The 26,407-nt window shown below is 39.7% G+C and overlaps 1 protein-coding gene across 10 annotated transcripts in view; it reads left to right on the top strand.

Annotated features, from left to right (window-relative positions):
* CBFA2T2 (CBFA2/RUNX1 partner transcriptional co-repressor 2) overlaps positions 1-26,407 on the top strand; it is a 173,554-nt gene that overhangs the window by 45,895 nt on the left and 101,252 nt on the right. For 2 of the 10 annotated variants that reach the window (XM_087445398.1, XM_087445393.1), the window contains exon 2: positions 24,311-24,511. The exons of the other annotated variants lie outside the window; for them this stretch is intronic. The gene's annotated coding sequence lies outside the window, so the exon portion shown is untranslated. The remainder of the gene's footprint in view (positions 1-24,310; positions 24,512-26,407) is intronic. 10 annotated transcript variants of the gene reach the window in all.

Raw genomic sequence — 26,407 nt, 5'->3', positions numbered from 1 at the left:
GCAAGGAAGGTAAAGTAGGAACCACTATGAAAACTGTGGGTTATGTATACACACAACGTTCCTTTTCTTTTTTTTTGTGAGGAAGATCAGCCCTGAGCTAACATCCATGCTAATCCTCCTCTTTTTGCTGAGGAAGACTGGCTCTGAGCTAACATCTATTGCCAATCCTCCTCCTTTTTTTTTTCCCCCCAAAGCCCCAGTAGATAGTTGTATGTCATAGTTGCACATCCTTCTAGTTGCTGTATGTGGGATGCAGCCTCAGTGTGGCCAGAGAAGCGGTGCGTCGGTGCGCACCCAGGATCCAAACCCGGGCCACCAGTAGCGGAGCGTGCACACTTAACTGCCAAGCCACGGCGCCGGCCCCATACAAGTTTCCTTTTCTAAGCAAGGACACCATACCAGCTCATCTTCCTGGCCCTGAAGGCCTTTAGGAGACTTTGAACAACAATGGTTTGTTAAGAATTTTAAAGAAAATGAAGGAAGCATAGTGCATGATTGTTTCTTATTTCTGCCTCTTATGTGCAAGGTTAAAGTGAAATTCTATAAAAATTGTTCTGCAAGGAAGCCAGAGAAAAATATCTGAGTATTTGACTTTATTTATGAATATAATTGATTTCGTTCAACAAATATTTATTGAGTGCCTTCTGTGTGCCAGGTACAGTTTTAGGTACTAGAGATAGAGCAGTGATCAAAATGAAATCTTCGTTCCCATAGGGCTCACAGTCTAGTGAGAAGACAGCTAATAATAAGCAAACAAATATATACTAAAACCCCAGGTGGAGATAAATGCTTTGAAGAAAAATAAAGCAAGCAAAGGGATTGGAAAATAGTGGGAGAGGGGAGGGATGAGGAAGTATGCTGCTTTTACATGGAGTTGATACTTGAAGAATCTTTTGGGGCCGGCCCCATGGCTTAGCGGTTAAGTGCGCGCGCTCCACTGCTGGCGGCCTGGGTTCGGATCCCGGGCGCGCACCGATGCACTGCTTCTCCTGCCATGCTGAGGCCACGTCCCACATACAGCAACTAGAAGGATGTGCAGCTATGACATACAACTATCTGCTGGGGCTTTGGGGGAAAAAATAAATAAAATCTTTAAAAAAAAAAAAAGAATCTTTTGGTTTAAGAGCTAATTTATTTCCCTAGTCATTTTTTTTTTAGACAGTTACCACTTGTCTCAGATAAGTTTTGGAGCAGACTTCAGTTTTTTTTGTTGTTGAGGAAGATCAGCCCTGAGCTAACATCCATGCTAATCCTCCTCTTTTTGCTGAGGAAGACCAGCTCTTGAGCTAACATCAGTTGCCAATCCTCCTCTTTTTTTTTCCCCCAAAGCCCCAGTAGATAGTTGTATGTCATAGTTGCACATCCTTCTAGTTGCTGTATATGGGACGTGGCCTCAGCATGGCCGGAGAAGCGGTGCGTCGGTGTGCGCCCAGGATCCGAACTGGCGAACCCCGGGCTGCCGCAGCAAGCGCACGCACTTAACCTCTTGCGCCACCCGGCCGGCCCCTAAAAGAATTTTTTTGTAAATTTATTTTTAAGTTCTTTTTCCTTATCCAAATGTTCAGTTACACACTTGGAAAAAAAATACAGGATCCATTTTGTTTTATTTTTTTATTTTTATTTTTTTTGTGAGGAAGATCAGCCCTGAGCTAACATCTGATGCCAATCCTGCTCTTTTTGTTGAGGAAGTCTGGCCGTGGGCTAACATCCGTGCCCGTCTTCCTCTACTTTTACATGGGACGCTGCCACAGCATTACTTGACAAGCGGTGCATCGGTGTGCGCCCGGGATGCAAACCTGCGAACCCCTGGCGGTGGAAGCAGAGTGTGCGCACTTAACTGCTCGCGCCACCTGGCTGGCCCCAGGATCCATCTTAATAGAAGTGTGCACTTAAAGGAGGGTTAACTTCTATGTTTGCTATGGCCAAAATGAACTGCTTAAATTATACCCAGGTAATAGTATGATACGGCACAATTTTTTTTTGGGTATTGACTTAAAAAGAAAGTCATATATATAACTACTGTGTGTAAGTCAGAAAATAATGTGGAACATGGAGGTTTTTTATAAATAGCTTTATCAAGATAAAATTCAAATACCACACTTTTTTTTTTAATTGATGTCTTAATAGTTTATAACACCATGAAATTTTGGTTGTACATTATTGTTTGCCAATCTACTATATACATGTCTCCCTTCACCCCTTGTGTCCACGCCCCAACCCCCTTGCCCTGGGTAACCACTATACAATTTTCTCTGTCCGTGTGTTGGTTTATATTCCATGTATAAGTGAGATCATGTCAAATACCGTGCTCTTTTAAAGTGTACAATTTAATGGATTTTAGTATATACAGAAGATTGTACAACCATCACCACTGTATACCAGAACATTTTCATCATCCCCAAAAGAAACCGCATACCCATTAACAATCATTCTGCATTCTCCCCTTTCTCAGCCTCTAATATACTTTCTGTCTCTGAATTTGCCTGTTCTGGACATTTTATTTTATTTTATTTTTTTGTGAGGAAGATCAGCCCTGAGCTAACATCCATGCCAATCCTCCTCTTTTTGCTGAGGAAGACTGGCCCTGGGCTAACATCTATTGCCAATCCTCCTCCTTTTTCTCCCCAAAGCCCCAGTAGATAGTTGTATGTCATAGTTGCACATCCTTCTAGTTGCTGTATGTGGCATGCCGCTGCCTCAACATGGCCGGACAAGCAGTGTGTCGGTGCGCACCCGGGATCCGAACCCGGGCCGCCAGTAGCGGAGCACGTGCACTTAACCGCTAAGCCACGGAGCCGGCCCCTGGACATTTTAAAGATTTTATTTATTTATTTTTCCCCCAAAGCCCCAGTACATAGTTGTCTGTCATAGCTGCACATCCTTCTAGTTGCTGTATGTGGGACGCAGCCTCAGCACGGCTGGAGGAGTGGTGCCTCGCTGCGCACCCGGAACCCGGGATCCGGGATCCGAACCCCGGCCGCCGGCAGCGGAGCACACGCACTTAACCGCTAAGCCACGGGGCCGGCCCCCCCTGGACATTTATTTATATAAAGTGTTGAAAACATTCTTTATTTGTCTTGCATTGTATTTAAACTCTTTTCTGAATTAATTGTCAATATTTAAAATTGGGGAAAAAACAGAATACGTGGCCTTTTGTGACTTTCACTTAGCATAATGTTTTTTTTTTTTTTTGTGAGGAAGATCAGCCCTGAGCTAAGAGCCATGCTAATCCTCCTCTTTTTGCTGAGGAAGACCGGCTCTGAGCTAACATCTATTGCCAATCTTCCTCATTTTTTTTCCCCAAAGCCCCAGTAGATAGCTGTATGTCGTTGCTGTATGTGGGACGCCACCTCAGCATGGCTGGACAAGCGGTGCTCGATGCGCGCCCGGGATCCGAACCCGGGCCGCCAGTAGCGGAGCGCACGCACTTAACTGCTAAGCCAGGGGGCCAGCCCTGCATAATGTTTTTGAGGCTTATCCCTTTTATGGCTGAATAATATTCATTGTATGATACACAATCGATCCTCGTTATTCACAGATTCTGTACTCGCGAATTTGCCTGCTTGCTAAAATTTATTTGTAATCCCGAAATCAATATGTGGTGGTCATTTGTGGACATGAGCAGAGCGGTGAAAATTTTGAGTCCCCAACACTCACATTTCCAGCTGAAGTTTAGCAAGGTGACACTCTGCCTTCTTTCTTCTGCTCTTATACTCTATACAGGTCCTATTTGTGGTCTATTTAGTGCCACGTTTTTCACATTTTTGTGCTTTTCTTTTGGTGATTTTGCTGTTTAAAATGGCCCCCAAGTGTAGTGCTGAAGCACATTCTAGTGTTGCTAGTGTAAGAAGGCTGTGATGTGCCTTAAAGAGAAAATGTGTATTAGATAGGCTTTGTTCAGGCATGAGTTATATTGCTGTTGGCCATGAGTTCAATGTTAATAAGTCCACAATGTATATTAAATAAGGTGTCTTTAAACAGAAACACGTAAAACAAGGCTATGTATTGAGCTGTTGATGAAAATGTTGTGACTAGAGGCTCAAAGGAACCTAACCCTGTGTTTCCCCTAGGAGCAGTGGTTCAGTTTTTGCTAATTCATTGTTTGTGGCAACTTTGTAGAACATAACTATCATGAATAATGAGAATCTGCTATACCACATTTTACTTATTTGTTTATCGGTTAATGAATATTTGGCTTGTTTCAACTTTTTGACTATTATGAATAATGCTGCTGTAAACATTTGTGTACAAGTTTTGTGTGTGTGTGTGAGGAAGATTAGCCCTAAGCTAACATGCGTTGCTAATCCTCCTCTTTTTGCTGAGAAAGATTGGCCCTGGGCTAACATCTGTGCCCATCTTCCTCTGCTTTATATGGGACGCCGCCACAGCATGGCTTGATAAGCTGTGCGTAGGTCTGCGCCTGGGATCTGAACCCGAGAACCCCAGGCCGTCAAAGCAGAGTGCACGAACTTAACCCCTATGCCACTGGGCCAGCCCCTGTGTACAGGTTTTTATATGAATGTATGTTTTCAGTTCTCTTGGGTATATACCTAGGAGTGGAATTGCTGAGTTATGTGATAATTCTATGTTTAACCTTTTGAGGAACTGTCAGATCACTTTGGAAAAGTGGCTGACCATTTTACATTCCCACCAGCAGTATATGAGGGTTCCATATCTTCCCAATACTTGTTATCTGTCTTTTTGATTCTAGCCATCTAGTGGGTGGGAAGTTGTATCACATTGTGGTTTTGATTTGTATTTCCCTAATGACTGATAATGTTGAACATCTTTTCATGTACTTATTGTTCATTTGCATGTCTTCTAGGGAGAAATCCCTATTCTTTGCCCAGATAATAGCTTTTTTTTTTTTTTACCAAACCAAAACATCTGTTTGATGAATAAATTTATTTTATGGCAAAACTAAAAGTTTTAAATTGTCAAAAATGCAAATTCAGAATTATAAATTAGCTTCTTATAGGATACTGATAGATTATTGTGGGTGCACCTACCTCTTTTCAGTAAGGCCAGATAAAAATGTCAAAATGATTGTAATAAAGGAAATACATGTCTTAAGCCATATTTCCATGTGAGGAGGACTGTTCTCTGAATACCACTTTGAGGAATTTATCCCAGGCTGCTTCTTTCTGGTTGGAAGCCCTGGAGAGTTCTCCTAGTTCCACATCTTACTCATCTGGCTTGCATTGCAATATTTAGGGTAAGAATTGGGGCACAAAGCCACATACTCAAGTGAGTGCAGGTGTGCATTTGAATGATGGTCTAAGCAGATCTCCCCATTATCTTTGTATGTGATCCTTCCAGTGTTTCCTAATTTTATAGGATCTATTGGCAGTAAGCTGCTTTTGTTCGTCTTCAGCTGCATTACAAGACTTTGGGCCCATGTTGAGCTAGCTCTCTGTATGTATGTTTTGTAAAGTTTGCTAAATCCAGAATCCTTATTAAAAATTGTTTTTCTCCTTGATCTCCTAGATACAATTATTATACGCCATTTAATTTGTATATGTTTTATAATAAGTGTTTATTTTCTGGTTATTCAAATTTTATTCATCTGAGTTCTGGATATTGTGACTTGTCCAGATTTCAGAAACCAAGCAAAATATATTTAGCATATTTTTCATGCAAGGCAGAGAGCTAGGAATTCTGCTGAGACAAGTTTTCTAGATCTTAAGAAACTTGATACCTTGTGAGAGGTGTATGGCCTGTGCACCCAAGTAACTAAGTGAGACAGGTTAGGATGAGGACATATGAATGGAATAAAGGAGATGATTAGTAAAGGTTGCATGTGGAAATGTCGTCTGAACCAGCCTTGAAAGGATAGTTTTCAAAGTGATGTAAAGAAGAGCAGATCATAATGACTGGAATCCAGACTCTTGACTGGCTTGATTTGTTTGGTTGGCTTCATTTTCCTTTGAATCAGAGGATCCCAGATGAGACCTTTATTATCAATCTTTGACTTAAGTGTAAGTTATATTTCTGCACCCAATTCTTGTGTGTGGAATCAGGGATATTAATTATAAGTGGTCTCTTAAGCTGCTGTACACCATTTTACTAGAGTTATATGTATGTATAGCTGTTCAGCTTTCCTTAACATGTCCATTCTTTTGGGCAAGAATCAAGGCTGTCTGCCCCAGAACCAACTTAATCAATCTGTTCCATCCAATACCAAATTCTGGGTCATGGTGCCACTGGTTGGCTGAAATGTTTTAACCTTTTCCTTTCCCCAGTGGGAGTTTACACTCCCCTCGGCCCACCTATTTTTACGTTATGACATTTCTCTCACATTCATATTTTTTTAAATAACCTTCCGTCCTTCTTTCAGCTCTAGTTTAATTACCACAGGAGATCTTCCCATCTCTCTCCCTTTTACTTTGTTCTCTTTGTGAGTTAAGAAAGAGAAAAAAAAACAAAAAATAGGCATAAGATTACTCCCAGTATCTTTGTATCAGAAAAGAAGAGAGCAGTAATACCTAAAAAAATTTTTTTAATGAAAATGAAGATTCAGGGGCCGGCCCCGTGGCTTAGCGGTTAAGTGCGCGCTCCACTACTGGCGGCCCGGGTTCGGATCCTGGGCGTGCACCGATGCACCGCTTCTCCGGCCATGCTGAGGCCGCATCCTACATACAGCAACTAGAAGGATGTGCAGCTATGACATACAACTATCTACTGGGGCTTTGGGGGGGAAAAAAAGGAGGAGGGTTGGCAATAGATGTTAGCTCAGGGCCGGTCTTCCTCAGCAAAAAGAGGAGGATTAGCATGGATGTTAGCTCAGGGCTGATCTTCCTCACACACACAAAAAATAAATAAAAAAAGATTCAGATATGATCTAGGCCACAGTTCCAGGTAGAGGGGAAAATGTTAGCAAAGGCTCAGAAGTGGGAAAGCACAAGAAATGCTTACAGAAAGGCAAATGCTCTCATTTAGGCCAGAATGCATCTCACATACTGTTATTGTATATCCTCCTCATCTTGTGTCTGGGGAGTTTGAAAATGCATTTTTGTTGGATTCTTGCCCCACTAGAAAAAAATTCTGATCTGTTGTAATTCCACATTTGAAACTGCTTCATTCTGGATTCCTTATCCCTGGACCTTCCTAATAATTTCTGTGGTCACACTGGGTCTGATTCCCGTTCCTGTGCTGAACGAAAGCACACAATCACCAAACTGTGTAGGCATAAATGAGAGGCATATGGGAGTGGTGTAAAGGGAACTCTAGGAGTCTTCATATGCCTGGGTGGGCAAGCTAAACTAATAGCTCCCAGCAGTTCTTCTGAATCAGACATTGTGGAGCCAAGAGTCTAGCATTTGGAATTCCACTGCCTGTGCAAAGGGTCTGTCTTTTATCCTCCAAACCACCATTTGTTAAATGGCTAATGACCCAGTGGACCTGTTGACAACAAAGCAGGGAGGCTGGAAAAGATCAAGTTTAAGGGAAAAAGGAAAGAAAAGTTCAAAGATAGGAAATTAAGAACAAAAAGGTTTGATCATATTTTCACCTACTCTCTATTATTATTTTTTAAGTTTATTGTGGAGAATTTTGAACATATACAAAGTAAACAGAATAATGTAGTGAACCCCCATGTACCTATCCCCTTAGCCCCAGTAAGCTGCAGTTACCACACTTGATGAAGGGAAACCAGAACTCTGGTGAGCCTTAGGTTTGGTCTCCAGGCCCCTGTAGGTCTTGTCACCTTTGGCCTATGCCATCAAACTCCTCTTTTCCCTGTGTTAGCACCTAGTGTGTACAGAACACTGTGTTGAGGCTTTGTGATGAGTAGGACAGTACTTAACCTCTAATAGCTTAAGGAACTAAGTGCTGTTCAAGTATAGTTATGAGGGCAGAAAAGGGTAATTAATTCTGTCAAGGGAGCGCAGTGAAGAGGGGACTTAGGAAGGCTTTATTGAGAAGGTGGCATTTGAGTTACTGCAGAAGGGTGGGACAAGGGGTAAGGACTGGATCCCGGATCCAGATAGCAGTGAAAGCCATCTATTAGCTCTTTTCACTGGGCTATTTAGATTTAGAACATGACATTTTTGTTACATTTATAACACAAGATATATTTTGGACGGGCTTTTTCACCTTGCTTTAAGCAATTTAGAAATATAAGTCAGGGCCCGGCTCGGTGGCTTAGCGGTTAAGTGCCCGCGCTCCACTACTGGTGGCCCGTGTTCGGATCCCGGGCGCGCACCGACGCACTGCTTCTCTGGCCATGCTGAGGCCGCATCCCACATACAGCAACTAGAAGGATGTGCAACTATGACGTACAACTATCTACTGGGGCTTTGGGGAAGAAAAAAAGGAGGAGGATTGGCAATAGATGTTAGCTCAGAGCTGGTCTTCCTCAGCAAAAAGAGGAGGATTAGCACGGATGTTAGCTCAGAGCCGATCTCCCTCACAAAAAAAAAAAAAAAAGAAATATAAGTCAGTTTAAGATATTTTCTGCTAAACTATTTATCTCCTTGAATGCTTATTATCATAGATGAATTATACGAGCCCAAGGTGTGTTAGATTCATTTGAGAAATTTCAAAGCAAGCTGAGCCAAGTTTGATTGTCTGGACAGAACCTGTGAGAGGTTGTGGGCTTTGTCTGGATCTCTTGTTTCAGTTCTATTTATCAGTGAAATAAGCCAGGAGAGAAGTCTGACTTTTGCATTTTAAAAAGCTGACAGGCCAAGGGGAATGCAACATAAATAGTGTGTTATAGATTAATGAGGTATTGAGCTAACTTGGCACCTTCCTCTGCCTTGTGCTCTGTCTTCTGCTGTTTCTCAAGGAATGATTGTGTTTCAGATCCATGTTTCTCACTGCCTACACATGATGTTTGGCTTGTTTCACTGTTTTCTCATATCCAGCTGTTTCAAACGGCCTGGAATCCTCAGGGATCTACCCACCCTGTCCTGAACAAACAGTGCTTCTTCCTGACTCTTTCTTCTTGAACTTTTATCACTTTTTTTCCTTACATATACTTTGTTTTGTTTTTTCACTTTTTAAGAAATTAAAGTATAACGGACACACGATAAACTACATATGTTTAAAGTATATAATTTGGTAAGTTTTGACTTGGATATATATACACCTGTGAAGCCATCACCACAGTCAAGATAGTGAACATATCAGTCACTCCCAAAAGTTGGCTTGTTCCCCTTTGTATTTTCTCCCTCTCATGCTCTCCCTGCCCCATCGCTAAGTAAACATTGGTCTGCTTTTAGTCACTATAGATTAGCTTACATTTTCTAGAATTTTACATATATATATTTATATTTTATATAAATCAAGTCATACTGAATATCTTCCCTCCCTTCTTCCCTCTCTTCCTTCCTTCGTCTGGCTTCTTTCATTCAGTATAACTATTTTAAGATGTTGTATGTGTCAGTAATTCATTCCTCTTAATTGTTGTAGTATTCCATTGTATAGATATATCACATTTGTTTATTATTTACCTGTTGGTAGATGCTTGAGTTGTTTCCTGTATTTGGCTATTACAAATAAAGCTACCTTTGTAAATACGTAGGATTGGCGTGGCTGAATCATATGATAGATATGTAACTATTAAAGAAATTGCCAAACTATTTTTCCAAAATATTTTCAAGTGCTTCTTTGGCATCTGTATTTCTTCTCTGGTGAAATATATGTTTAAATCTTTTTCCCATTTAAATAAATTGGGTTGTTTATTTTCTTTCATTAAGTTTTGAGTGTTTTTTGTATATTCTGTGTATAAGTTCTTTATCAGATACATGGTTTGCAGATGTTTTCTCCCAGTCTGTGGCTTGTCTTTTTATTCTCTTAGTAGTGGTTTTTGAAGAGTAAAAGCTTTAAAATTTTTTTGAAGTACAATTTATCAATTTTTTTCTTTTATGGGCTCAGCTCTGCTTTCGTTGTCATATCTAAGAAATATTTGCCTAATCCAAGGTTGCAAAGATTTTCTTTTATGCCTTCTAGCAGTTGTATAGTTTTTGGTTTTACATTTAGGTCTGTTTTTCATTTCTAGCTCATATGGTGTGAAGTATGCTTCAGAGTTCATATATTTGCAATGAATATGCAGTTGTTCCAGCAGCAGTTTTGAAAAGATTATCCTTTCTCCACTGGATTGCCTTTAAATTTTTATTTATTTATTTTTTTCCCCCAAAGCCCCAGTAGATAGTTGTATGTCATAGTTGCACATCCTTCTAGTTGCTGTACGTGGGACACAGCCACAGCATGGCTGGAGAAGCGGTGCGTGGGTGCCCGCCCGGGATCCGAACCCGGGCCGCCAGCAGCAGAGCGCGTGCACTTAACCGCTAAGCCACGGGGCCGGCCCAGGATTGCCTTTATACTTTGTCAAAAATCAGTTGTCCATATATGTGTGGGACTGTTTCTGGACTCTATTCCATTGATATGTTTATCTTATTTTTATGCCTATACCACATGGTTTGATTTACCATAACTTAAAATCAGATAGTGTTAGTTCTCCAACGATACTCTTCTTTTTTTTTTTTTTCTTCTTCTCCCCAAAGCCCCAGTACATAGTTGTGTATGATACTCGTAGAGTTGTAGCTCTTCTATGTGGGACGCCGCCTCAGCAGGGCTTGATGAGCAGTGAGCAGGTCAGCGCCCAGGATCCAAACCAGGGAACCCTGGGCTGTCAAAGCGCCAGCGCCAACCGGGCTGGCCCCTGTACTCTTCTTTTTCAAAGTTGTTTTGGTTGTTCTAGGTCTTTTGCATTCCAAATATGTTTTAGAATCAGTTTGTCAATTTCTACAAAAAAAAAGCATGCTGGGACTTTGATTAGGACTACACTGAATCTTTTCGGGGGTAGAATTGACATCTTAACAATATTGAGTCTTCCCATCTGTGATCATAGTATATCTCTCCATTTATTTAGGTCTTCGTTAATTTTTTTTAGCAGTGTTTTGAAGTTCTGAAGTATAGATCTTATACATCTTTGTCACATTTATCTCTTAAATATTTCACAATTTTTGATACCAGTGTAATTGTTTTTGTTTTTAATTTCATCTTTTGATTGCTCATTACTACTATGCAGAAATAGAATTGATTTTTGTATATTGATCTTGCATCCTGCAACTTTGCTAAATTCACTTATTTTAATAGCTTTTTTTGTAGATTCCTTTGGATTGTCTACACCATCTGCAAATAGACAGTTTTAGTTCTTACCATTTATCCCTTATTTTATTTACTTATTACCAATACTTTCTATTTTTGTGACTGTCTCAGAGATTCTGTCCTTTTCCATTACCTCTTATTATCTTCTTGGTCCTAGCCATTATCATATCTTTTTTTTTTAATTTTTAATTAATTTTTTTATTGCAGTAATCATATCTTTTTTTTTAAATCACTTAACGGCAAGTCTCTCTAATACTACACATTCTTCTCTCACATCTGTCTTGCTTTAACTATGATAACTTGTCTTCAGAAAACACTGGTTTCATTCTGTTCAAGGCCATATTATGTTCCCATGTAGCACTTACATGAAGTCCTGACTTACTTATCCCTCCATGTTGGGATCTTTCCCTTCCTGCTAATAATTGATATCTGTGTTCACCAGTCCAACTTATTCCAGTACATTCTCCTCCTAAAATAATAGATAGGGGGTGAGCATCAGAATTGAGATGGAGAGATTTGGTTTGAATTCCCACTTTGCCACTTAATATTCATGTAATCTTGGGCAAGGTCTCTAACCTCTCGGTACTATGTACTCATCTGTAGGAAGAGAATAACACAAGGTCTTCACAATATGTTGTGAGGATTAAAAGGAAGATCGTAGTAATCCTAGCTCTATGCCTGGAACACTGTGTGGGTAGTCAGTAAATATTTAGCCTGGCACTAATGTGAGCACTGAGTGCATGAATGAATGAATACTTGCTTGCTTATCCTGTTTCTGTACTGTTGTTTATGCTATCTCCTTTCAGAATACTCTCTTTGCTTTTTAGGTCCTCTGAATCCTTCCTCATGTTTCAGGGTCAAAGAAGTCCACTTCAGTTACTCATTTCCTTCCATTCTTTACATCTCTGTTGAGTTGACATCTAAATTTAAGGACTGGGACTCTTGAACATCTTTGTATTCCTCAAAATGCCTAGCACAGGTGTATCGTAGGTGCTAAAATAATTAGTTGTTTCTATAGTTAATTTAGAAACAGTACAACAAAATACTTTGTAAAGTTTGTTTTTTTTTTGAATGAGATTAAAGTTTCAGAGGGAAATAAGTTGAATTTTATATGATATAATGGAAGTGATAGAAATAATTTTATCTGATTAAAGATAGCTTTAAAAGAATGGTAATTAACTTTTTTCTTTTTAAAATTTTAGCCACCAAACAGGGTCGTTCATGCAACAGAATGGAAATTTGGGTAACTAAACCATTTTTTCTCTCTGCGCCACTTTGTAAACATTTTTAAAAATCTCAGGGCCGGCCCCGTGGCTTAGCGGTTAAGTGCGCCCGCTCCGCTGCTGGTGGCCCGGGTTCGGGTCCCAGTCGCACAGCGATGCGCCACTTCTCCGGCCATGCTGAGGCCGCGTCCCACATACAGCAACTAGAAGGATGTGCAACTATGACATAGAACTATCTGCTGGGGCTTTGGGGGAAAAAAGGAGGAGGATTAGCATGGTTGTTAGCTCAGGGCTGATCTTCCTCACACACACAAAAATAAATAAATAAATAAAAAATAATAAAAAATAAAAATCTCATTGTTTCTGGTTCCGGCCCGGTGGTGTAGTGGTTAAGTTCGCATGCTCTGCTTCGGTGGCCTGGGGTTTGCAGGTTTGGATCCTGGGCGCAGACCTACACACCGTTCATCAAGCCATGCTGTGGTGGTATGCCACATACAAAATAGAGGAAAATGGGCACAGATGTTAGCTCAGTGCCAGTCTTCCTCAGCAAAAAGAGGGAAAGATAGGCAACAGACGTTAGCTCAGGGCCAGTCTTCCTCACCGGCCCCCCCCCTCCCCCCGCCCTCCAAATCACATTGTTTTGAGCCAGCCCTGATGGCCTAGTGGTTAAAGTTTGGTGCACTCTGCTTTGGCAGCCTGGGTTTGATTCCTGGGCATGGAACCATGCCACTCATATGTCAGTAGCCATGCTGTGGTGGCGACTCACATAGAAGGACCTACAACTAGAATATACAACTATGTACTGGGGCTTTGGGGAGGGAAAAAAAAGTTGGGGGAAGATTGGCAACAGATGTTAGCTCAGGGCAAATCTTTCCTAGAAAAAGAAAAAATCACATTGTTTCAGCTGACCTAGACTGTTCAGTACTTCTTTAAGGGATATATACATATATATGTCTATATATGTGTATGTGTGTATATATGTATATATACACGTATGTATATATGTATACATACGTGTATATATATACATATACATATATGTGTATTAAAAATGGTAATCTGATTAGCATACATGGAGAAATAGCCCTTATAACATGCTATTTAAAAAACAGCTCAAGGCTTTTCAGGTTCCATTAAGAAGTTCTGTGGTAAGTCCAGGCTTATCAGGAAATGATTTATTGGGCTATTTAACATTTAAAATAAGGGGCTTCAAAACCAGAAGATGATACAAGTTGCTTTTATTTGTCACTTGGAATATCTACAGTAGCTATTCTAAGCTATTAAACCTTTCGTTAGTGCTTGGCCTGTAAAGTATGTTAATAAAATGTTGACATCCAGGATACTTGTTGAAACACCTAACTGGCGTATGGCTGGCCAGTGACTCCTGATCACTATTCACATTGTATTCTAGAGTTGTGCTCTAGAGGGCACTATTCACATAGACTGTAATGTAAAAAATGACTCCTAGAGTTGTGCAAGTAGGAGGTACTAGCTTAATGCTTTGGGCTCTAAGAAGTCAATAAAGCAATTTGAACATTGCTGAGAGCTAGAGTTTAAGATATACTGTGGGATGCTGGAAAAAGGAATTTGCTGGCAGCTAGGAGATCGGGGTTCTGGAACCAGTCACCACTGATACCCAGCTTTCTGCATGGTACCATGAAGAACTTTGATTAGATATCTCTTTAATGGGTAATATTTTTAATTTAGGTGGTGGGTTGATGTCAGGAGTGAGGTCCAGCACTGAGGATAAATACTAAAGGTGGTGGAATTATTTGGTTGTTGAGAGGTCAAGTAATTAGAAGCAGCTTTGGCCAAGATTAGACTCATGATTTTGGTGTAGAATGTGAATGGAAATCCACACACCTGCCCCATTTCCATTGGCTGGAGATTGGCTGGTCATTATTCTTAGATTATACTCTGAGTACAGTCATGTGCCACACAGTGATGTTTTGGTCAGTGACAGACTGCATTTATGATGGTGGTCCCATAAGATTAGTACCATATAGCCTAGGTGTGTAGTAGGCTATACCATCTAGGTTTGTGTAAGTCTACTCTATGATGTTCACACAATGATGAAATTGCCTAACAGTGCATTTCTCAGAATGTATCCCTGTTTAAGCGATGCATGATTGTCCATGGAAGGGCCTTGAAGTTGATGATTGACATAGCTGAGCAAGGAAAGAAGAGAAGCCTAGCCTGTGGCCTAGCCTAGGCTGATGCCCTACCACTTTGATACGTTCCGTGCATGAAACCATTTTTTTCTTTTTTTTTTCTTGTCTTAATTCTTTCCATTTTCCTCGGTTGTAAGTGCATTTCCCCCAACTCATCTGAACTCGAAAAACCCACCTGTCTTCTCCACAAAGCCTTTCTTGTTTTTTGCCTAGCTAGAAGAGACTTTTCCTGTCATTTTTGGTACTTTTTATTTTATATCTCAGATTGTTATATCTGGTGCTATGTGTACATTTATCCCCTACTATATTACAGTCATATTGAAGGCAGAGGCTTTGTCATAATTAAGAGATATCTTCGCATCTCTTAGTGCCTTGATTTTTTCAAATTTTAGTATATAGAAGAATTATCTGAATAACTTGTTAAAGCTTGGATTCCTGGACCCCTTTCTCCCCATTCTGATTCATTGGGTCTGCTATGGGCCTGGGAATATGCATGTTAACAAGCTCCTCGGGAGAGTTTAGGCAGGTAGGCTAGGGGCCCATGTGGGTTACAGCATCTGGCCCAGTACCTTGTCTTGCTCTTCAGAGAGCATAGTATGATCTGTCGACTGAGTAACTAAATCAGTGGTCAGTCAAAACCAATAATCATTGGTGGGTCTGCTAGGAGAAATGATCTTAAAACCTGTCAAGAACTAGATTTATTTTGTTCCTAGCTACCTAGTATTCTGTAGATTTTTGCAAGTTGTATGAACTTTTTGCACCCTCGGTTTAAGGTGCCCTTTGACTTTAGTTTTTAAATTTCTGATTAGTCTCTCAATTATCCTATGCCAAAAGCTAATTGTGGACATATATGCATTTGAGTTTGGTCTTTAATCCTATATGTCTTTTAAAAATAAGCTAGAGCCTGGCTGTCTTACAGAAAGCGATACTTTCAGTCTTTGTAGGAACTAACAGAAGAGGTCTTTCTTACTAATTCTTAATTGCCCCATTAAATGATTAATTTCTATTGATATATTGTTGTATTAGGAATTGTAGGCAAAAACAAAACAGTTATATACTTAAGATTTTCTGGTGCAATAGGGGTGCTTAAGACAGACACATAAAACAGCTAAGAGAACGCTCAAGGCAGTATGTGATGTAGGACCAAATGAATAGTTTGTATATTGTGAAACTGAATTATTATTGGAGTTCAGAGAAGGGGAAGATGAACAGGAACTAGAGAACCTGGGAAGTCTCCGAGGAGAAGGTAACAGGAGCTGAATCTGAAGGTAGTGGAATTTGATCAGAGGAAGGGCATTCTTAGAGGGAAGAACATATGAATATTCATTTCACAGGTGAAAAAAATGAAGGCTCAGAAAGGAAAAGTGAGTAACAGATGAGATACTAGTTCTCTGACCACTCATCTTTCTACTTGTGCAGCATTGGGAGGTTTCTATTGCTACCAAATAGAAGACAGCTAGTGTTATGGTAGCCATATGTCAAAGCACTGACAATTCCCACTTTTAGTTGTGATAATCTGAAAGTCCAGAACAAAAATTTTTTTATAAAAGAATTATGAATTTGACAAAGTTACTTTCATTAGTACATATTTAGTTGGATGCATTTTCAGCAGTGCGTTTTCAGAAGTATTGAAGAGAATTTGAAATAATGATTAATTATTATTATTATGGTTTTTTTGCCCCAAAGCCCCAGCAGATAGTTGTATGTCATAGTTGCACATCCATCTAGTTGCTGTATGTGGGATGCGGCCTCAGCATGGCCGGAGAAGTGGTGCGTCGGTGCGTGCCTGGGATCCGAACTCGGGCCTCCAGTAGCGGAGCGCGTGCACTTAACCACTAAGCCACGGGGCTGGCCCTGAAATAATGATAAATTATAATATTTTGCTTTGTATATTCACCGAACACATTTATTGTGATGGGTACGCCTGACCTTCCTAGGAGGTGAGGACATCCAGTAGTCAATTCTTAGTTCTCAACTTAGTAGAGCAGTTGACCCAATTGATTGTTTTTAATTCTTGGAACACTTTCTTCATTTGGTTTCTAGGGTACCACCACACTGTTTTTCCTCCTAGCTCACTAGCTGGCTGTATCTTTTCAGTTTCCTTTGATGGTTCCTCCTTTGCTTTCTGATGTCTTTAACATTGGGCTGTCCATTGCCCAGTGTTCGTACTCAAATCTCTTATCTTTATCTATATTCATTCCCTTGGTGAGCTCATAAAATCTCATGCTTTTAAATACTATCTATATGCTGACAACTCCCAGAGTTATATCTCCAGGCCAGATCTCTTCCCTGAACGCTCGGTTTGTTTGTCCAGTTGCTTACATGCGATCTCCACTATCTATGTAATAGATATCTCTAACTGAAAATTGTCCAAATCTGAATTTCTGATCTTCCCTCTCAAACCATGTCTTCCTTTAATCTTCCTCTGCTCTAGCCTTTAACCAGAAACCCTGGAGTTATCCTTGACTTTTTTTTTCTTGTGTTAAAATACATGTAACAAAAATTACCATCTTAACCATTTTTAAGTATATAGTTCAGTGGTATTAAATACATTCACATTGTTGTGCAGCCATCACCACCATTCATCCACATAACTCTTTTCATCTTGTAAACTGAAACTCTGTACCTTTTAAACAATAACTCCCCATTGTCCCTTCCCCGCAGCCCCTGGCACCACCGTTATACTTTCTGTCTCTATGATTTTGACTAAGTACCTCATATAAGTGGAATCATACAGTGTTTATCTTTTTGTGACTGGTTTATTTTGCTTAACATAATGTCCTCAAGGTTCATCCATGTTGTAGCATATTGCAGAATTTCCTTCCTTTTTAAGGTAGAATAATATTCCATTGTATGTATATACCACAGTTTGCTTATCCATTCATCTGTGAATAATACTGCTATGAATATGGGTGTACAAATATCTCTTCAAGACCCTGCTTTCAGTTCTTTTGGGTATATACCTAGAAGTGGAATTAATTGCCAGGTCATATGGTAATTCTATTTTTAATTCTTTGAGGAACCTTCATACTATTCACAGCGGCTATACCGTTTTACATTGCCACCAACAGTGCATAAACATTTCATTTATCTTCTTTGGAGAAATGTCTATTCAAGTCCTTTGCCCGTTTTTGAATCAGGTTGCTTGTTTTGTTGTTGAGTTTTAGGAGTTTGGTATATATTCTAGATATTATCCCTTATCAGATATAAGATTTGCAAATATTTTCTCCCATTCTGTGGGTTGCGTTTGTACTCTGTGGATAGTATCTTTTGATGTACAAAATTGAAAAATTTTTATTAAGTCCAATTTGTCAGTTTTTCTCTTTTGTTACTAGCCTTTAACCAAAAATCTTGAAGTTATCCGTGACTTTTTTTTTTTCATTACCCATATCTAATCAGTCAGGAGATCCTGTTTACTTCATCTTGAGAATATATACAGAATCTAGATAGCATCTTAACTTCACTCCTCCCATTCTGGTCCAAACCACCAGCACCTCTGACCTGACTTATTGGAGTTGCGTGCTAGTTGTTTCCTTGTATCCATTCTTGCCCCACTATCTATTTTGAACATAGCAGCCCTAGTGATCCAGTTTAGTCAGGTCTTGTAAATTCTCAGCTTAGAACCCTGTTAATGACTCCCATTTTACTCAAAATGAAACCAAAGTTTTTTCGTTGACCTTCAAGCTTTCTGTGATCTACCCACCCCCCACCTTGCCCTCTCTAAACTCATATCCTGCTCCTTTCCCAGCTTCAGCCACACAGATCCTCCTGCAGTTCTGTGAATACTCTAGTCCCTGTCCTATGTCAGGACCTGGACCTAGGCTGTTCTTTCTCCACCTGTCCTATGCTCATTCCTTCACTTCCCTTTTCAATGAGGCCAACCAGGCTACCCTATTTCAAATCGCACTCTGCCCTCCCCATTCCCCTCTACCAACTTATCCCCTTCTAACATACTATACATAGTTGCTTATTTTGTTAATTGTCTGTCTCCCCTTGCTAGAATGTAAGTTCCAAAGGGGACAGGGATTTTTGTCTGTTTTGTTTTTTGATGTATCTCCATTGCTCAGAACATTGTCAGGCACGTGGTAGATGCTCAATAAATATTTGTTGACTAAATGAATAAATAAATAGAATAGGAAGCAAGGTAGACATGTGGTCCCTGCACACATGAAGTTTACAGTTTGTGGTTTGCTTTCTCCAAATGAAGTTATCCGTGTTTTCCATATTTTTTTATTTGGTTTAAATATGTGTAATTTAAAGTCTTTGTGAAATAATAGGCATTTAAACTTTGGGAAACAATTTCTTAAAAAGAATGCTGTCTTGAGTTGTGCTTTGAATCAAATGAAAACTATAAAACATTAAAATAGAAAAGTCATGTGCCAGAAAAGGTGATGACATGACCAGTTTTTGAAAAATATTATTAGGTCGCTTTGGATCTTAATTCATTGCTATGGAACACTTAACTACAAAATGTTCTATTTCCTTACAATAAAAAGCAAATTCTTTGCCTTATAAGTGGGATTCACAAACCAAATGATCTTAGCTTTCATTAGGGTTCTTTATCCTTTTGGAATCTAACATAAAAAAAATCTTAAATTTCATTTAAACCCAAAATTCTATGGTAGGAATCAAATATGGAAGACTTTTGAACAAATATCCAATGTTGAAGCAAACATAAATAGTAGATATCATATTGATGCCAACTGAGGAAATATGATTAGACTTAGTCAATAAATAAATCTGTTAACATAATCTGCCATGTGCCAATTTAAATAATGAAAGCACTACTGTAGGAGGATGTTTTGTTAAATGTCCTACAAGGCCTGTGTCTTCTGTGCAAGCTTCCCATGTGGTAGACACTTAGTAATAATTGGGAAATAATAAGACTGAATTTTCTGCCTTTTAAATTGTTGGGTTTTTTTTTTTTGTGAGGAAGATCAGCCTTGAGCTAACATCCATGCTAATCCTCCTCTTTTTTTTTCTGAGGAAGACTGGCTCTGAGCTAACATCTAATGCCAATCCTCCCCCTTTTTTTTCCCCCCAAAGCCCCAGTAGATAGTTGTATGTCATAGTTGCACATCCTTCTAGTTGCTGTATGTGGGACGTGGCCTTACCATGGCTGGAGAAGCGGTGCGTCGGTGTGTGCCCGGGATCTGAACCCGGGCCGCGAGTAGCAGAGCGCGCGCACCTAACCGCTAAGCCACTGGGCCGGCCCCCCTTTTAAATTGTTTATCTGAGGGAGGAGATAGTTACTTGTACATAAAACTTCAATGGGCCTGCTAATATGTCTTGTCGGTTAGTGACTGACACACTTTCTTTCCTTTTTCCTGAATATTTGGAATGATTTTGTAATAGAGCAGACATTTCTGTGATGGTGTTTATATTAAAAAAATTAGGATAAATAGTGCAGGTTATAAAACCTGGCCTTTGTGGCCATACCCTAAAAAAACTAAAGAAAAAGAAATTTTCAGTTGATGTGAATTTTGAATTTCTGTTTATTTACTTTGAAATTACTTGAGCTCACCATGCCTGTTTGAGTGTATTTTCTTTGCACTTAAAAGTTTACCACTTATAGGGTGCTGGCCTGGTGGTGCAAGCGGTTAAGTGCGCGCGCTCTGCTTTGGTGGCCCGGGGTTCGCAGGTTCTGATCCCTGGCGTGCACCGACGCACCACTTGTCAAGCCATGCTGTGGCAGCGTCCCATATAAAGTAGAGGAAGATGGGCACGGATGTTAGCTCAGGGCCAATGTTCCTCAAGAAAAAAGGGGGGGAGGATTGGCATCGGATGTTAGCTCAGGGCTAGTCCTCCTCACAAAAACAAATGGTTTACGACTTATACACCACACATCTGTGGACAGTTAATCTTCGACAAAGGAGCCAAGAACATACGATGGAGAAAGGAAAGTCTCTACAATAAATGGTGTTGGGAAAACTGTTCAGCCACTTGCAAAAGAATGAAAGTAGACCATTCTCTTGCACCATACTCAAAAATTAATTCAAAATGGATTAAAGACTTGAATGTGAGACCTGAAACCAGAAAACTCCCTAGAAGAAAATATAGGTGGTATACTCTTTGACATCGGTCTTAGCAGCATCTTTTCAAATATCATGTCTACTCAGGCAAGGGAAACAAAAGAAAAAATAAACAAATGGGACTTCATCAGACTAAAGAGCTACTGCAAAGAAGGAAGGAAACCATGTTCAAGGAAACCAAGAATAAAACGAAAAGACAACCCACCAACTGGGAGAAAATATTTGCAAATCATATATCTGACAAGGGGTTAATTTCCAAAACGCATAAAGAACTCATACAACTCAACAACAAAAAAACAACCCCATCAAAAAACGGACAGAGGAGGGGCCGGCCCGGTGGTGCAAGCAGTTACGTGCGTGCGCTCCGCTGCGGCGGCCCCAGGGGTTTGCCGGTTCGGATCCCGTGGGCGCACTGACGCACCGCTTGTCAAGCCATGCAGTGGCGGTGTCCCATATAAAGTGGAGGAAGATGGGCACGGATGTTAGCCCAGGGCCATTCTTCCTCAGCAAAAAAAGAGGAGGATTGGCAGATGTTAGCTCAGGGCCGATCTTCCTCACCACAAAAAAATAAGGACAGAGGATATGAACAGACATTTTTCCAAAGAATATATGCAGATGGCCAACAGACACATGAAAAGATGTTCAACATCACTAATTATTCGGGAAATGCAAATCAAAACTACAATGAGGGGCTGGCCCCGTGGCTTGGTGGTTAAGTGCACGCACTCTGCTGCTGGCGGCCCAGGTTTGGACCCCGGGCGCGCACCTACGCACCGCTTCTCTGGCCATGCTGAGGCCGAGTCCCACATACAGCAACTAGAAGGATGTGCAGCTATGACATACAACTATCTACTGGGGCTTTGGGGGAAAATAAATAAAATTATAAAAAAAAAAAAAACTACAGTGAGATATCACTTACGCCTGTCAGAATGGCTATAATTAATAAGACAAAAAATAACAAATGTTGTAGAGAAAAGGGAACCCTCATATACTGCTGGTGGGAATGCAAACTGGTGCAGCCACTATGGAAAACAGTATGGAATTTCTCAAAAAATTAAAAATAGAAATGCCATACAATCCAGCTATCCCACTACTGAGTATTTATCTAAAAAACTTGAAATCAACAATCCAATTTATGGACCCCTATGTTCATTGCAGCATTATTCACAATAGCCAAGATGTGGAAGCAACCCAAATGCCCTTCTACGGATGAATGGATAAAGAAGATGTGGTGTGTATATATATACATACATACACATACATACACAACGGAATAGTACTCAGCCATAAAAAAGACAAAATCATCCCATTTGCAACAACATCGATGGAACTTGAGGATATGATGTTAAGCGAAATAAGCCAGACAGAGAAGGACAAGTACTGCAAGATTTCACTCATATGTGAAAGATAAACACATGAATAAAGAGAACAGATTAGTGGTTACCAGAGGGGAAGCAAGCTAGGGAGTGGGTGAAAGGGGTAAAGGGGCACATATGTATGGTGACGGATAAAAATTAGACTACTGGTGGTGAGCACAATGCAGTCTGTACAGAAATTGGTAAAAAATAATGTATACCCCAAATTACACAATGTTATAAAACCATTATGATCTCAATAAAATAATTGAAAAAAAAAGTTTACCACTTGTAATAGCAAAGAAAAATAAGTTTACATTGCCTCTCTGTTTAGTTTCATTTCAGAGCCAGAATTTGTTAAGAGAATTTTCAGGGGATGTGGTAAAAGTAAGAATTTCTATGAAAATGCAGAGGAATAATTAGAATGAACTGAAGAATTTGTAGGGTTTTCCAGTAGGATTATGAATTATACATTTATCTGTAGGTTCTATAGTTATTTTATACAAGGAGAAAACTATTATTAACCTTAATATTTTGTGTCTCCAACAGAGATGTTGATTGTGTGCTTAAAATACTGAGTGGTTTAATTTTTCTCATGTCTCATGTTTCCTATTCTGTCAAAAGACAGGAAATAAAAAGGCTGCTTGGCAGAAAGTTAGTTAGGGTGTCTATAAAAATCTGTATAGGCACTCCCTCTTTTTGAATGAAGGAATTCCAACAAAACTAGTTGTAAAAGTCTCTCTGGGGGCCGGCCCCGTGGCCTAGCAGTTAAGTGTGCGCGCTCCGCTGCTGGTGGCCCGGGTTCGGATCCCGGGCGCGCACCGACTCACTGCTTCTCCGGCCGTGCTGAGGCCGCGTCTCACATACAGCAATTAGAAGGATGTGCAACTATGACATACAACTGTCTACTGGGGCTTTGGGGAAAAAAAAGGAGGAGGATTGGCAGTAGATGTTAGCTCAGAGCCGGTCTTCCTCAGCAAAAAGGAGGAGAATTGGCATGGATGTTAGCTCAGGGCTGATCTTCCTCACAAAAAAAAAAAATAAATAAATAAAAAATCTCTCTGAAGTGAATCTTTTCCCACTAACTTTTGTTATAAGACCAGAAACACTTTTCTGTAGAGTAAAAAGAAGAAATAATCAAGATATATAAACTGGGAAATTTATAAGGTAAGTAGTATCTGGATTATTTTGGTTGTTGTATAAGTGCTAGGCCTCTTTGAGTGTTAATCTTCACCTGTCTGTAGGTTCGCTTTTACCTTGAGAATTGGGAATTTTGGTCTCTTAACTACTTGGGTGGTCTTTTGACTTTAGTTTCCTCTGGATAATAGATGGGCTTCAGCAATAAGTATACTTAACTTAATAAAACTCATATTATAGGCTTTTCAGCCTCAAATTTTCTGTATATATCAAAATAAATTCTGTTTGGACTTAAGAGTGAACTAAAAAAATGAAACCCTGAGAGTACTAGAAGAACATACAGGTATATGTTTTTATAATCTTTCTGAACACGACATCAGTATCTGACAAACTACTGATAAGAGCATAATCTTCTCAAAATAATCAAGGGTAATTACCATTTAAAAAAACTTGGTTGGGGGAATTGGCCTGGTGGCATAGTGGTTAAGTTCGTGCGTTCTGCTTCGGCGGCCCGGGGTTCGTTGGTTCGGATCCCAGGAGCAGGCCGATGCACCACTTGTCAAGCCATGCTGTGGCTTGACACATATAAAGTAGAGGAAGATGGGCATGGATGTTAGCCCAAGACCAATCTTCCTCAGCAAAAAAAGGAGGATTGGCAAGGGTTGTTAGCTCAGGGCTGATCTTCCTCACAAAAACAACAACAACAACTTGGTTAGGGTGGAACTTGCTGAATGGTAGAGTAAAGAGCTTGGCAATTGTCTCCCCAAAAAGCAGATAAAACTGGGAAAAATTATTAAAAATAATCATTTTAAACTTGTACTGGATTATTCCCAGCAGTGTTACTCAGTAACCAAAAATTGGAAACAATCCAAATGTCCATTAGTTGGTGAATAAACACAATGTGGCATACGCATCAATAGACTACTACTGAGCAATTGAAAGGAATGAATGCTGATACATGCTACAAGGTGGATGAACCTTGGAAACATTATACTAAGTTAAGGGAATCACACACAAAAGACAATATATTATATGATTCCATTTATGTGAAATGTCCAGGAATGGCTAGTTTATAGGGTCAGAGTGAGCAGACTATAGTTGCCTGGGGTGTGCGTGTAAATGGGATTTCCTGAAAAGGGACATAAGAGATCTTTTGTGACTATGGAAATGTTCTAAAATGCGATTGTGGTGATCGTGGTACAACTCTATAAATTTACTAAAAATCATTGAATTGTGCATTTAAACAATTTATTTATTTATTTATTTTCCCCCCAAAGCCCCAGTAGATAGTTGTATGTCATAGCAGCACGTCCTTCTAGTTGCTGTATGTGGGACGCGGCCTCAGCATGGCTGGAGAAGCGGTGTGTCAGTGCGCGCCCGAGATCCGAACCCGGGCCGCCAGCAGTGGATCTCGAGCACTTAACCGCTAAGCCACGGGGCCAGCCCAAATTGTGCATTTAAAACAGATGAATTTTATGGTATGTATGTTATACCTCAATAAAACTGTTATTTTAAAATGTTGTGTTTTTTTTTACATCCCAAAGGCGTGGCCCAAGTATAGCACATCTCTGCAAATGGCGCTTAGATGGCTGCTGCTTTCAGCTTCTTTAGTTAAGGTGTTCTGAGCACTTGGGGTCAGCAGGAGATAGAACACTGGATTTGTTAGTTGAGTTCATGTTAATGATCTTAGGCACATCAAAGACACCAACCTTATTTGTTTTTAGATTTATAAAATAGGGTTCAATAAACGCCTGACTTAAAACTTGATAAGAATTTGGACATCCAGTTTTGTTATTCACATAAAGCTTTCTGAAAGATAGTAAGAGCTGTAGATCTAATAACTTGACAAATGTAATGCTCTACATTGTCCTGGCAGATAGGTATACACCCCTATGATGAATGATATCTTATTTGGGACAGGGCAGGGATAGCAAAAATGGTAACAAAGTTTGGGAAAACCAGTTCTGGGTTAGTAATTTTTAAAAGTTATTAGCAAAGTGGTCTTGAAATTATTAAAAGTTTTTGTCATTTCAAAAACCAGTAGCTCTCCCAGGAAAATTCTTGAAGAGAACATGATTTGATTTGAATACATCATATTTAATAGGAATTTAATTAGACTTTTCAGACCCTATCCTCCCTCTGCCCTATTTTAGTTAAATGAAGAGGTTGGAATAGATTCTTTCTCAAGTTAATGTTCTGTAGTTGGAGTCTGCATTTTTTTTTTTCCCGCTGAGGAAGATTCGCCCTGAGGTAACGTCTGTGCCAGTCTTCCTCTATTTTGTACGTGGGTGGTCGCCACAGCATGGCCGCTGATGAGTGATGTAGGTCCAAACCTGGGCTGCTGAAGCAGAGTGTGCCAAACTTAACCACTAGGCCCTGGGGCTGGCCCCTGTTAAATTTATCTTTTAAACGGATAGGATATATTAATTTATTTATCCAACAAATAAGCATTAAGCATGTTGATGAAGACATCCTTCTGCCCTCAGAGAAGAGTAATGGAGACTGAGGTCAACAAATAATTGAAAATCTTAAGTATCAATGTGTTATTACGTGCTATCAAGCTACATAGATAGCATGAGGATGGGCCATTGTCAACTCTGCTTTCTTCAGGAATCATCTCTCCCAAAGGAAAGACCTTTGAGATAAATCTTTAAAGTTTTCCAAGTGTGTAGAGAAGAGCTTATTTGACAGAAGTGTTCATAGTGAAGGAAATCAATTGGTAGTCTGATTTGAGTAGAATAACTGGATATCATCCCCTGTTCCTTAGAATATGGGTTGTGTTGGTTTATTTCAGCAAATGAAAATTCCTGCTTCATTTATTTTCTGTGCTTCTGATCCATCAACTTTTAAAAATCTGCTATCACAATTAAATTGAATTCTTGCTTTTAAATGTTGATCCACAGCTGCTGCAGTCTGACTTGTGTCCCATAAGGGCTGATGACTCAAACATCAAGAGAATTCTTTTTCAGTTTTGTTTTCCAGATCACTTGTGAATTTGATTGCTTCTCTTTTTTTAAGTTGACACAAAATTCTTTCAAGCTTTGTACTGTTAAATGTATAAAGCAAATTATGAAGTCCTTAATAACTAATAAGACAGGAATCTATACATTGTCGTGTAAATTGGAAAGTTAGAATATCTTGTTTCTGGAGAGCCTCAAACCTCTGTTTTATTTTCAAGTTATTTAGCTTAATGGTGTTGTTACTAGAAGATCATTTTAAACAAAACAAAGAAAGAAGTTTAAACAAGAAAGAAAGAAAGCTGTAGGGAACCTCACTTAACACCTAGTCCTGTCCTCTGATTTGACAGATGAGAGGGTTAATGATTTAGATAATTCACTTAGTAGCTGAATCAGAACAGCTACTCCAGGTTCTTT

This window comes from Ceratotherium simum, chromosome 21 (assembly GCF_057802395.1).
Source record: "Ceratotherium simum simum isolate JZ-2026a chromosome 21, ASM5780239v1, whole genome shotgun sequence".
In the NCBI taxonomy this organism is placed as follows: domain Eukaryota; kingdom Metazoa; phylum Chordata; class Mammalia; order Perissodactyla; family Rhinocerotidae; genus Ceratotherium; species Ceratotherium simum.
The sequence above is the reverse complement of the archived record's forward strand: the minus strand, read 5'-3'. Positions and strand labels throughout refer to the sequence as shown.